The following is an 8,980-nucleotide window of genomic DNA, read 5'->3' on the forward strand; positions in this document are numbered from 1 at the left end:
CACTATGCAATCCTAGACCAAATAGCCCCTATGGGGACAATAATAAAATTGTCATAATAAACAAAATGTGTTCAAATATTATCTTCGGTAAAACAAACAGTTTGCAATAAGGTCTGCAGTTTCAAATGGAGGACAAGAGGATGCAGAGGATGTAGAATGTGGCTTTTAATGGGATATCAAAAGAATATGCAGAAGTTCTAGAAAATAGAAAGGGTGAGAGTGTAATCAAAAGAAATTGGATGTTAGCATGCAAAAAATGGAGAAAGAGACTCTGAGGGAACAGGTAAACAAAAGGAAAAGAGAGCAAGGAAAGTAAAGAAATAAAAACTTATTTTTTTAAAAAAGGAGAAAAAGGGAAATCTACTGTATAACAGTCATATACTAATGAAACCTCCCAGTGTTCAGTAACCTGATGCATGAGAGGTTCGTGAAAATGAGCTTCAAGCCTCCAGCAGGTGTCACAGGATGGGATTTGCCCCACCCAAAGATTGGAGTTCGGGCTTCTAGGATTATCCAAGATGGCTGCTCTGGCTTTGAAATGTGTTGGCAAATTGGGAGCGGCTGTTCAGGTGTGGACATGGTCAACTGGAGGTCCTGGAGATGGGATGCAGTTGGTCCGGCTGGGGTCCTGGAGGTCCGGTGTGTTTGGTGTGGTTGTGGGATCCTGGAGTTTGGTGCAATCAGTTGGTCTGGGGTCCCGGTGATAGGGCACAATCATTTGGTCTGGGGGTCCTGGCAGCAGGGAGCAGTCAGTTGATGTGAGGGCCCCAGAGGCAGGGAGTGATCAGTTGGGCTGAGGGATCCTGGAGACAGGGCTCAGTCAGTCCGGCCAGGGGTCCTACAGGGCCTGGCTGTTTTCTCAAAATGGCGGCAGCCACGTGTAATCAAACCTGCAGGTCCTGTAACAGTGAACTTCCAGGCAGCAGCAGGCAGCTGGTGCTCCACTAGTGGTTGGTGATCAGTTTGCTGACTGTTGTCAGATGATCGGGAGGTGAACCTCGAGCATTGGGTGATGGATAAGAGTAAGGCAGGCAATGGATAGGTGAGAGGCAGGCAAATGGTGGATGATAGATGCCTGACAGTGAGTAATCTGCTCTCAAAAAAGGTGTCAATATGCTGGCAGACTGCAGGTCATCAGAGCAGACCAATGGTAAACACCAGGGGATCAATAATCAGCAAAAACTGCCTCACCGAAACAGATATCCTGTGCTTGAAACCGGAGTTATGGAGCTACAAGGAACACAGCCTCCCTCTAGTACTCCATCTTGGATCTCCCCCCTGTCTATTTCTTCATTGAAAATACACATCATATAAAGGCTCTCAACCTTTCCAAAAGGTATTTTAATGCAGGTAGATTCTTTTTTGAGACTTCTCTAGCTTTTGGTGGTCATAAGTTGTATCAGGTACTTTCTATATTCATTCAACAAACATTTATTGAGTGTCTACTATGTGCTCTCATCTCTATGCCCCTGTGCAAGGCACTGGTAACACACCAGTGAACTAACAAACCTCCTTATGGTTTCATGACCTGCTATATGGCCAGCATGCTGGAACAGTGGGTTCACCCATCCCGGTCTCAACTTTCATGGATCCATCTTGGGCCTCCTGTATTTCTCAATGTATTAACCAAAACCGGAAATGCTAGTTATGGGCAAACAAGCTGTTTGGTCACTACACAGCCAGGAAACAGAGGAGGAGTGAGCAGGGACATCTCAAACCCTTAAATCCATTCAGTGTCATAGCATTCAATAAGAACAGTTGTGGGGTGAATATCCCTGCCTGTACCCCAAGACATGGTGAAATCCTGACCCCTGGCACTGGGCCCATGACCTTATTTGGGGAAAGAGTCTATGCAGCTTTCATCAAGAAAAGGCCACATTGGAGAAGGGTCTGCTTTACTGCAATGTGATAGGTAATCTGGGTAAGACAGAGAGATGGGGGCACACAGAGACACAGGGAGGGTGTCACATGGAGACCAAGGCAGAGACCTGAAGGGTGCATCTAGAAGCCAAGTAATACTAAAGATGGCCAGTGGCCACTCCACAAAGGAAGAATCAAGAAGAGCCTCTCCTCTGAGGCTCAGGGAGAGCCTGGTCCTGCTGACTTGGTCCTCCCAAACTTTGAGGAAAACAATGTCAGCTGTTTTAATCCGCCAGCTGCTGGCACATTACTGCAGCAGCCCTAGAAAACCCAACACAAAGCACAAAACTGGAACATTATTATTCCATTTCCATGTTACCCAAAAGAAAAGAGATAAAGCCCAGGGAGAGAGTGGCTGTTGCCCAAGGTCACCAGGCACAGGTGTGACTCAGTCCAGCCTCATCTCCTCATCCAGGTCTTGGAAGATGCCTTTTGGTTCCTTGGCATCTCCCAACCCCGTGTCCCTCATTGCTATTATCATTGATTATTTCTGCAGGAAGCAGGGGGGACTGGGAGACTGTTTTCCAGTGCATCCAGGCAGGCTGTTTGCTCTGGCTTTGCATGAAGATGATCCTGCAGGGCAGCAGGCTGACACAGGTGTGATGTGAGGTGTGAGAACTCTGACATGTGACTCCAGGAACAGCACTGGGCAGGGCCCAGCAGCGTGAGCCAGAAAACGACAGCACTCCAAAGCCTCTGTAAGTGTCATGCAGTTTCTTAGTGCTGCTGACCACTAAGGCTGTGAGTGAGTCCAGGGGTTCCCCTGGCAGGGGGCCTTGGAGGGGTGGAGAAGAGACAGGGCAAGGAGGTCCCGTGTCTGCCTGAAGCCTCCATGCATCCATATTAGGACCCAGAATGACAGTCTTTGGTGCCTGCTCAGACTCAAAGGTTCATGATTTTTGACATGCCCAAATGACATGAAGGACGACCTGGACCCAACAGAGATAGTGGACATAAAATGCCAAGTCAAGTGGTATCTAAGGCCTGGAGAGAGCAGCTTGGGATGAGACCATGGTTCTGCCTGGTGGGCACAGCTTCTTAGCTACTCCAGAGGGTGGATGCCCTGGGCAAGCTTCCACCAAGGACCTCCACCATCAGTCATGAGGAGGGACTTAAGTAACTGAAATGAGGAAGCGCCCACCTCTACCTGTGCTTATAATGTGAGACCAGGGGTGCTGGTCTGATTCAGCATGACTTTGGGATCCTCAGCAGGCAAAAGGGATCCCCACGTGAGGCTGACCCTGACTCTGGAGTCAATGTCTGGTAAGATGCAGTCATGGCTGAGTTGCTAATTGAATGAGGGAACAAAGTCAGTTCACTTCTCTTAACCTCAGGCACTTACATGTGAAATGGGATATTAATGAGGGTATGGCTTGAATGTGTCTCCCCAAAGTCTCATGTGTTGGAAATTTTAATCCCCAAATTCATATAGTAATGGTATTTGCAGGTGGGGACTTTGGCAGGTAAACGGGATTAGACAAAATCACCAAGGTGGGGCCCCAACATGGCAATGGTGGCTTCCTAAGTAAAGGAAGAGAGACCTGAGCTTGCTTGCTTGTTCCATCTCCCAGGAGTTGCCCTCCACCATGTTGTGATGCAGCAAGAAGGCCTTCACAAAAGCCAGCGCCATTATCTTGGACTTCCCAGCCTTCAGAACCATGAGCTAAATCATCTTCCATTCATTATAAATTACCTGGTCTCAGGTATTTTGTTACAGCAACAGAAAATGGACTTGGACAAAGACTTTCCTTGAAAGGTTTGTGATGTATCACCAGAAACTTTCCTGTGGACACTGAGGTCAGAATGGGGGGTATAAAACCTGTCCATAACCACCCAGCTTCGTCACCCTCAGTGAGACAACTCCAGGTACATGCTTCCTAAGACCTCCACTGGGACTACATCTCAGCTGTCCCCAGTGGGATGCTGGTGACACAGGGCAAGAGCCAGGCCTTGGCCTGATACCTTCCATTCTCATGTCCTCTGCCCACATATCTTGGAATCTCCTGCCAAATTAGCCATGCAGACTCAAATCCCACTCGGGGTCTCTCCTGGGGTCTCTGAGCTCAGTTCTTCCTCATGGAGTTACTGCAAGGGTTAAAAGAACAAAGAGAAAAGTCTTGGTGGAGAGTCTGCCAAAGCTCTTCAGGTTGGAGTGAGGATTCAATAAGCCACACCAAGACACAGAGAAGTACCTTAGCATGGCCCTGGGCCCCAAGGGCTTACACCATGACCACGTCATGTCACAGATGTGGAAACTGAGGCCAGAGACCTTATGGACCCCTCCCAAGCTTCCACATGGTAACTGGGAGGTCCAGGGGCAAACCCAGGGTGCCCCACCCTCTTCAAAGAGGGACATGGAAGCTGAAGTGTGGCTGCTGAACAGAAAGCATCACCACTCACCCAAGCCACCCTCTCCATGGTCTGCTGAGCATCCAGGAGCCTGAACAAAGGCAGCTGGGAATCTCCTGCTCTGCAGATGCAAAACATGTGTCAACAAAGTGAGTTTCCCCATGCTGCCTGCTTACTCTCCCCCCCAGCCTTCCACCATCTTGAAACAGGGATATTATGCACCCTGTACGCCAATCACCCCTTCAATTACCTCTGAGAGGACAGTGAAGCCCAGAGGCATCTGATGTCCCACTTGATTTAGGGTAAGTCACACTTAAGAGGGCATCTGATGTTAAAGAACACAGAATTCTGGGCCTGTTTATAAACCAACAGCCTTGAGGTTTTCATTATTCACCTTCTTGAGCAATGGAGCAATATGACTCGCTGGGTCATAAAAGAGATCAAATAACTTCGTTGCTAATAATTCTTTCCCTGACCCATTTGCTGGCACATTGGGTTTGTAAACAGAATTTAATGCATCCCTTGGACATAATAACATCATTTCTCTATAGTACCTTGGCCGCCTCACCACTCTTGGCTATAATCAGGTTTAGGTTTAAGCCTCCCTCATTTGTGGGAGCTAACGTTGTTTGATGTTTTAAGAACTGCTTAGGGCAAGGAAAAGGGTGGAACCGGCCCTTCCAGAACATGCCACTCCTCAGGAGTCTGTAGGAGGCCTAAATGTCCCCAGCATCCACAACCCTCAAATTCCTGAGTCCTGCCCTGACCTGGTTTTCCTAAATGTCCCCAGCATCCACAACCCTCAAAATCCTGAACCCTGACCTGACCTGGTTTTCCAAGAAACCGCTTCCCATGAAGGTCCTTAGTGACCTTGAAGGTGGCCCCTAAGAGTGTCAGAAATGTAGAATCTGTTCCTTCCCCGGCCATCACACAGAAAGACACTGTGAGTTTGGAGGAACTTTTAAAAGGACGTCTCGGTGATCACAAAGTGGTGTGAGAGAATAAGACCAAGAGCAGAGGGCTCTTTAGGGATGGAAAATTCCCTTTAGGACAGACTTTCCCAAGCAACAGACAATTCTGTGCCACTCCACAATTGAAGCCAGATCTGAGCATCTCCTCCTACGATTATTACATTTTTTTAAAATTGACTTAATTTGTACACTTTAAATACTTTCCATCAATGGCAGTGGGGGGTGTCCACAATCCCCCAGGCCCAGATATGCTTCAGAATTCAGAGTATGGGTAAGGAATCATGTCACTCATCCCCCAAGACTGAGATCCCTGATTGGAGACATGTGGGTTTTCTGGCACAACCAATGCACAGCCACCTGAAGACATATTTTTTTAAAAAGCTCTGAATGATCTAATGTCTGTTTGAGTTAAGTAGGGTTCTCAAATGATTGGAGGAAAACAATTCCATTTGCAGAGAATGTTGGATTCTGGAATGTGACTTCTAGGGTCATGAACTTGTTCCATCGGGCTGAGGTAGGTGTGATTCCACCCCAGCTGGACACGGGGACAGGCTAAGGAGATGGGCCAGGAAGAAGCACGTTCTGACATTCCTGCACCAACTCCAGCTTCTCTCCCAGGAGCAATGGGAAAGCCTCGAGGAGAGACAAGAAGTCAATGCCTCACTCGGGATGGATTTCACGGCTGCCCAATGCCAGGCAGCTGACCCCTGTAGTTACATCCAGAAATCCCATGGCCAGGAATCCCACATGGGTGGGGACACCTCTCTCAAAAGAATGTGGGTTTGGACATGGACCATGGAACCAGCTACATATCACGACACGAATGCTCACACCAAAAGAGACTTAAACCGTCTGTTTCAATACTCAGCACACCTGTTCTGACAAGGACAAGATGGTGAAGGTTCTAGACTTTTGCAACAGTACAGCCTGTGCTGCGATTCCTTAACTCTGACCTTGTGCAAAATCAGCAATATGCCATACCTCAACAAATGCACGTGACTGTGTTCCAATAAAACATTATTTACAAAACCGAGCAGTGGACCTAAGTCCAGCCACTTCAGGCAGGAGGAAACTGGCCAGGAGGAGAATGACTTTCCCAAGGTGACTAGCAGATGATTTCCTCAGGGTCAATGGTCACGGGTTTGAATGGACAGTTGTATCAGTCTGTGAAGGAATGTCACCTGCTCAACTGATCGGTTGGAATTTTTCTGTCCCAGGAAAAGGAGACTTTAAGTCTCCTTATGACTATAGAATAATCAGATCTGCTTAGCAAGGGGTGAGAAACCAAGAGAGTTAGAGGACATTATTTCTCCACTCCATTCAAGTCAGCAGACACCAGCTGATTTCTGACTTGGTCTCACACCCTACACACACCCAGTTGAAGTTGTAAAAATATATGGAATACCATCTCTGCCCTTAATAAATACACAATAAGGAGCCACAGGAGTTTGAGGGTGTGGCTCAGGAGCAGAGCCCTTGCCCAGCATGCACAGGGCCCTGGGTTCTCTCCCCAGCAACAGAAAGCAAATGAAAAAGGGAGCAATATGATCACTCTATAATAAAGTGCTGCAGGGTGAGACAAAGGCATTTCTCAAACCTTCTCAAGAGAGGCACCATGTTCTGAGTCAAGAGAGGAGCATTGGATGGAGAAGGTAAGGGATAGACCCACAGCCCCCTCCCTTCAGGACTCCGTGGCCCAACAGCCTCCAGTAGATCCAGCAGCTACCCATCACAAGGCCACGTCCCCTGTGGAGGATGATGTCAGATTTCTTCTCCCAATGTCTGTATGCTCTGGACACAGAGGTGGTAGCAATGGGCATGGGATTGGCACTCATCCCAGCCTAGGGAAGTGGCTCCCCCAGAGAGATGGAGGAGTAAAGAGCAGGAGACCAGGAGAGAGATGGGGAAAGAGTTTGAGGGGAAGAGAAAAATGGTCCAAGAGAAGAGAAGGAAGAGGGAGGAGAAGTGTGGGATAAGAAAGAGAGGTGAGGCAACAGAAAAGGAGAGGACAGAGCAGGAGAGGGCAGAGCAAACAGAGGGAAGGGGGTCCAGCAGCTGCTTCCACCTTCATTTGCAAAGGACCACTGAGGAGAGAGTGAGGGGGCCCTGGGCACCTGCTGGCTTTGGGACAGCATCGGGCGGTTCCATCATGTTGTAAAACTCTCTGCCTTCCATGGGGAGGACTGGCCGAGGAGGTATGGTGAGAATGGTGGGCAGGACTTGCCACCATCTAGAGAGAAAGAGGGAAGAGGGGCAGAATGGAGAGGCACAGGGAACACCTGCCCTGGGACAGTGATGGGCTGCAGGAGTGAGGATGAGGTCAGACTGGCACCCATGTCTCCAGACCCAGGAATTTGGTGTCTGCTGGGCTGGAAAAATGAGAAACAAAACAAGACTCCTTGCAGGTGCAGGAGATCCCAGGAGCAGCCTTGGAAGGAGAGGAAGTGAAGAGCAGAGGGCAGGGAGTGGAGCCGCTGGGCCCTGGAGCATGTGCCATCCCCAGCAATTCTGCCAACAGCTTCAGACATGGGGAGGTTGAGCATTTCCAAGGGCACACTGTCACCAACCCAAGCCATCTTCTAGCTTCAATGCTGGCGATCCTTTTTCTCTATCAGAAATGTACAAACTAGCCAGGCATGGTGGTGCCTACCTGTAATCCCAGCAACTCAGGAGGCTGAGGCAGGAGGATTGCAGGTTGGAGGTCAGCCTCAGCAACTTAGCAAGGTCCTAAGCCACTTGGCAAGACACTGTCTCAAAATAAAAAATAAAAAGGTCTGAGGATGTGGCTCAGCAGTTAAGCACCTCCAGGTTCAATCCCCAGTACCAAAGGAAGAAAGAAAGAAAGAAATGCATGAAGGGAAAGATGTATGCACCTCGGCCTTCAATCCAGGGTTCCACCTCTGGGAAACAGAGGAGGCTGAGACCTGATCATGGATGTGAATGAATCCTGGGTCTCTTTGGACACAGGGTGGTGGACACCTGGTTTTTAGTTATAAACTCAGGTCTTGCTGAGGGGTGAGACACTCAAAATAGCCAATCTGGAAGGATCCTTGTCTTGTCCTTTCCAGATACGAGGAAAGAGTCAGGTTTCAGGCAGTGGGTTACTGCAGGCCTGGCTGACCCTTGGCAAAATCAGCTGTCCTGGAAGGAAAGGAGCCAGCTGAAAGCCCACTGCCAAGTGATCCCAGGAAAAGCCCAAGCAAGGAAGGGCACGCTCCCTCTCCAAGCAAACCTTGCTTCTGGGGCACCAGGAAGCCCATTGGGGCTGAAAGGAGGCAGCCCTGAGGGAGGCAGAAGCAGCGCGGGGAGCCCCAGGTGGCGAGGGTAACAACAGCTCACCAGGTGGCCCCTTTCATCTGGAGGTCTCAGGGCTGTTAACCATCACACAATTAATTTCCTCAACACCCACTGCCCCACTAGCCCCTGAGGAAGGAGTCATTATCATCCCTTTCTGAACAAGGAAACCAGGAAGTGAAGAGGCTGGCTCAAAGCCACAGAACAGGTGTAAGGCAGAAGTCGAGTGTGGGACGACTGCATTCCTCTGATCTTAATAAAGCCAGGAGAAGAGAGCCTTTTTTGGAGCCACTGTGACTCCGCCCCTAGAAGGGATCCCTCCTCATCCGTATGTCTGTCCATCCAAGCATGTATTCATGCACCTAGCCATCAGCTTCCCTGCCTTTATTCACTTACCTGCTCATCTGTCCATCCATTGACTTACCCATCATCTCCACTCATTCACG

This window comes from Sciurus carolinensis, unplaced genomic scaffold (assembly GCF_902686445.1).
Source record: "Sciurus carolinensis unplaced genomic scaffold, mSciCar1.2, whole genome shotgun sequence".
Taxonomy (NCBI): Eukaryota; Metazoa; Chordata; class Mammalia; order Rodentia; family Sciuridae; genus Sciurus; species Sciurus carolinensis.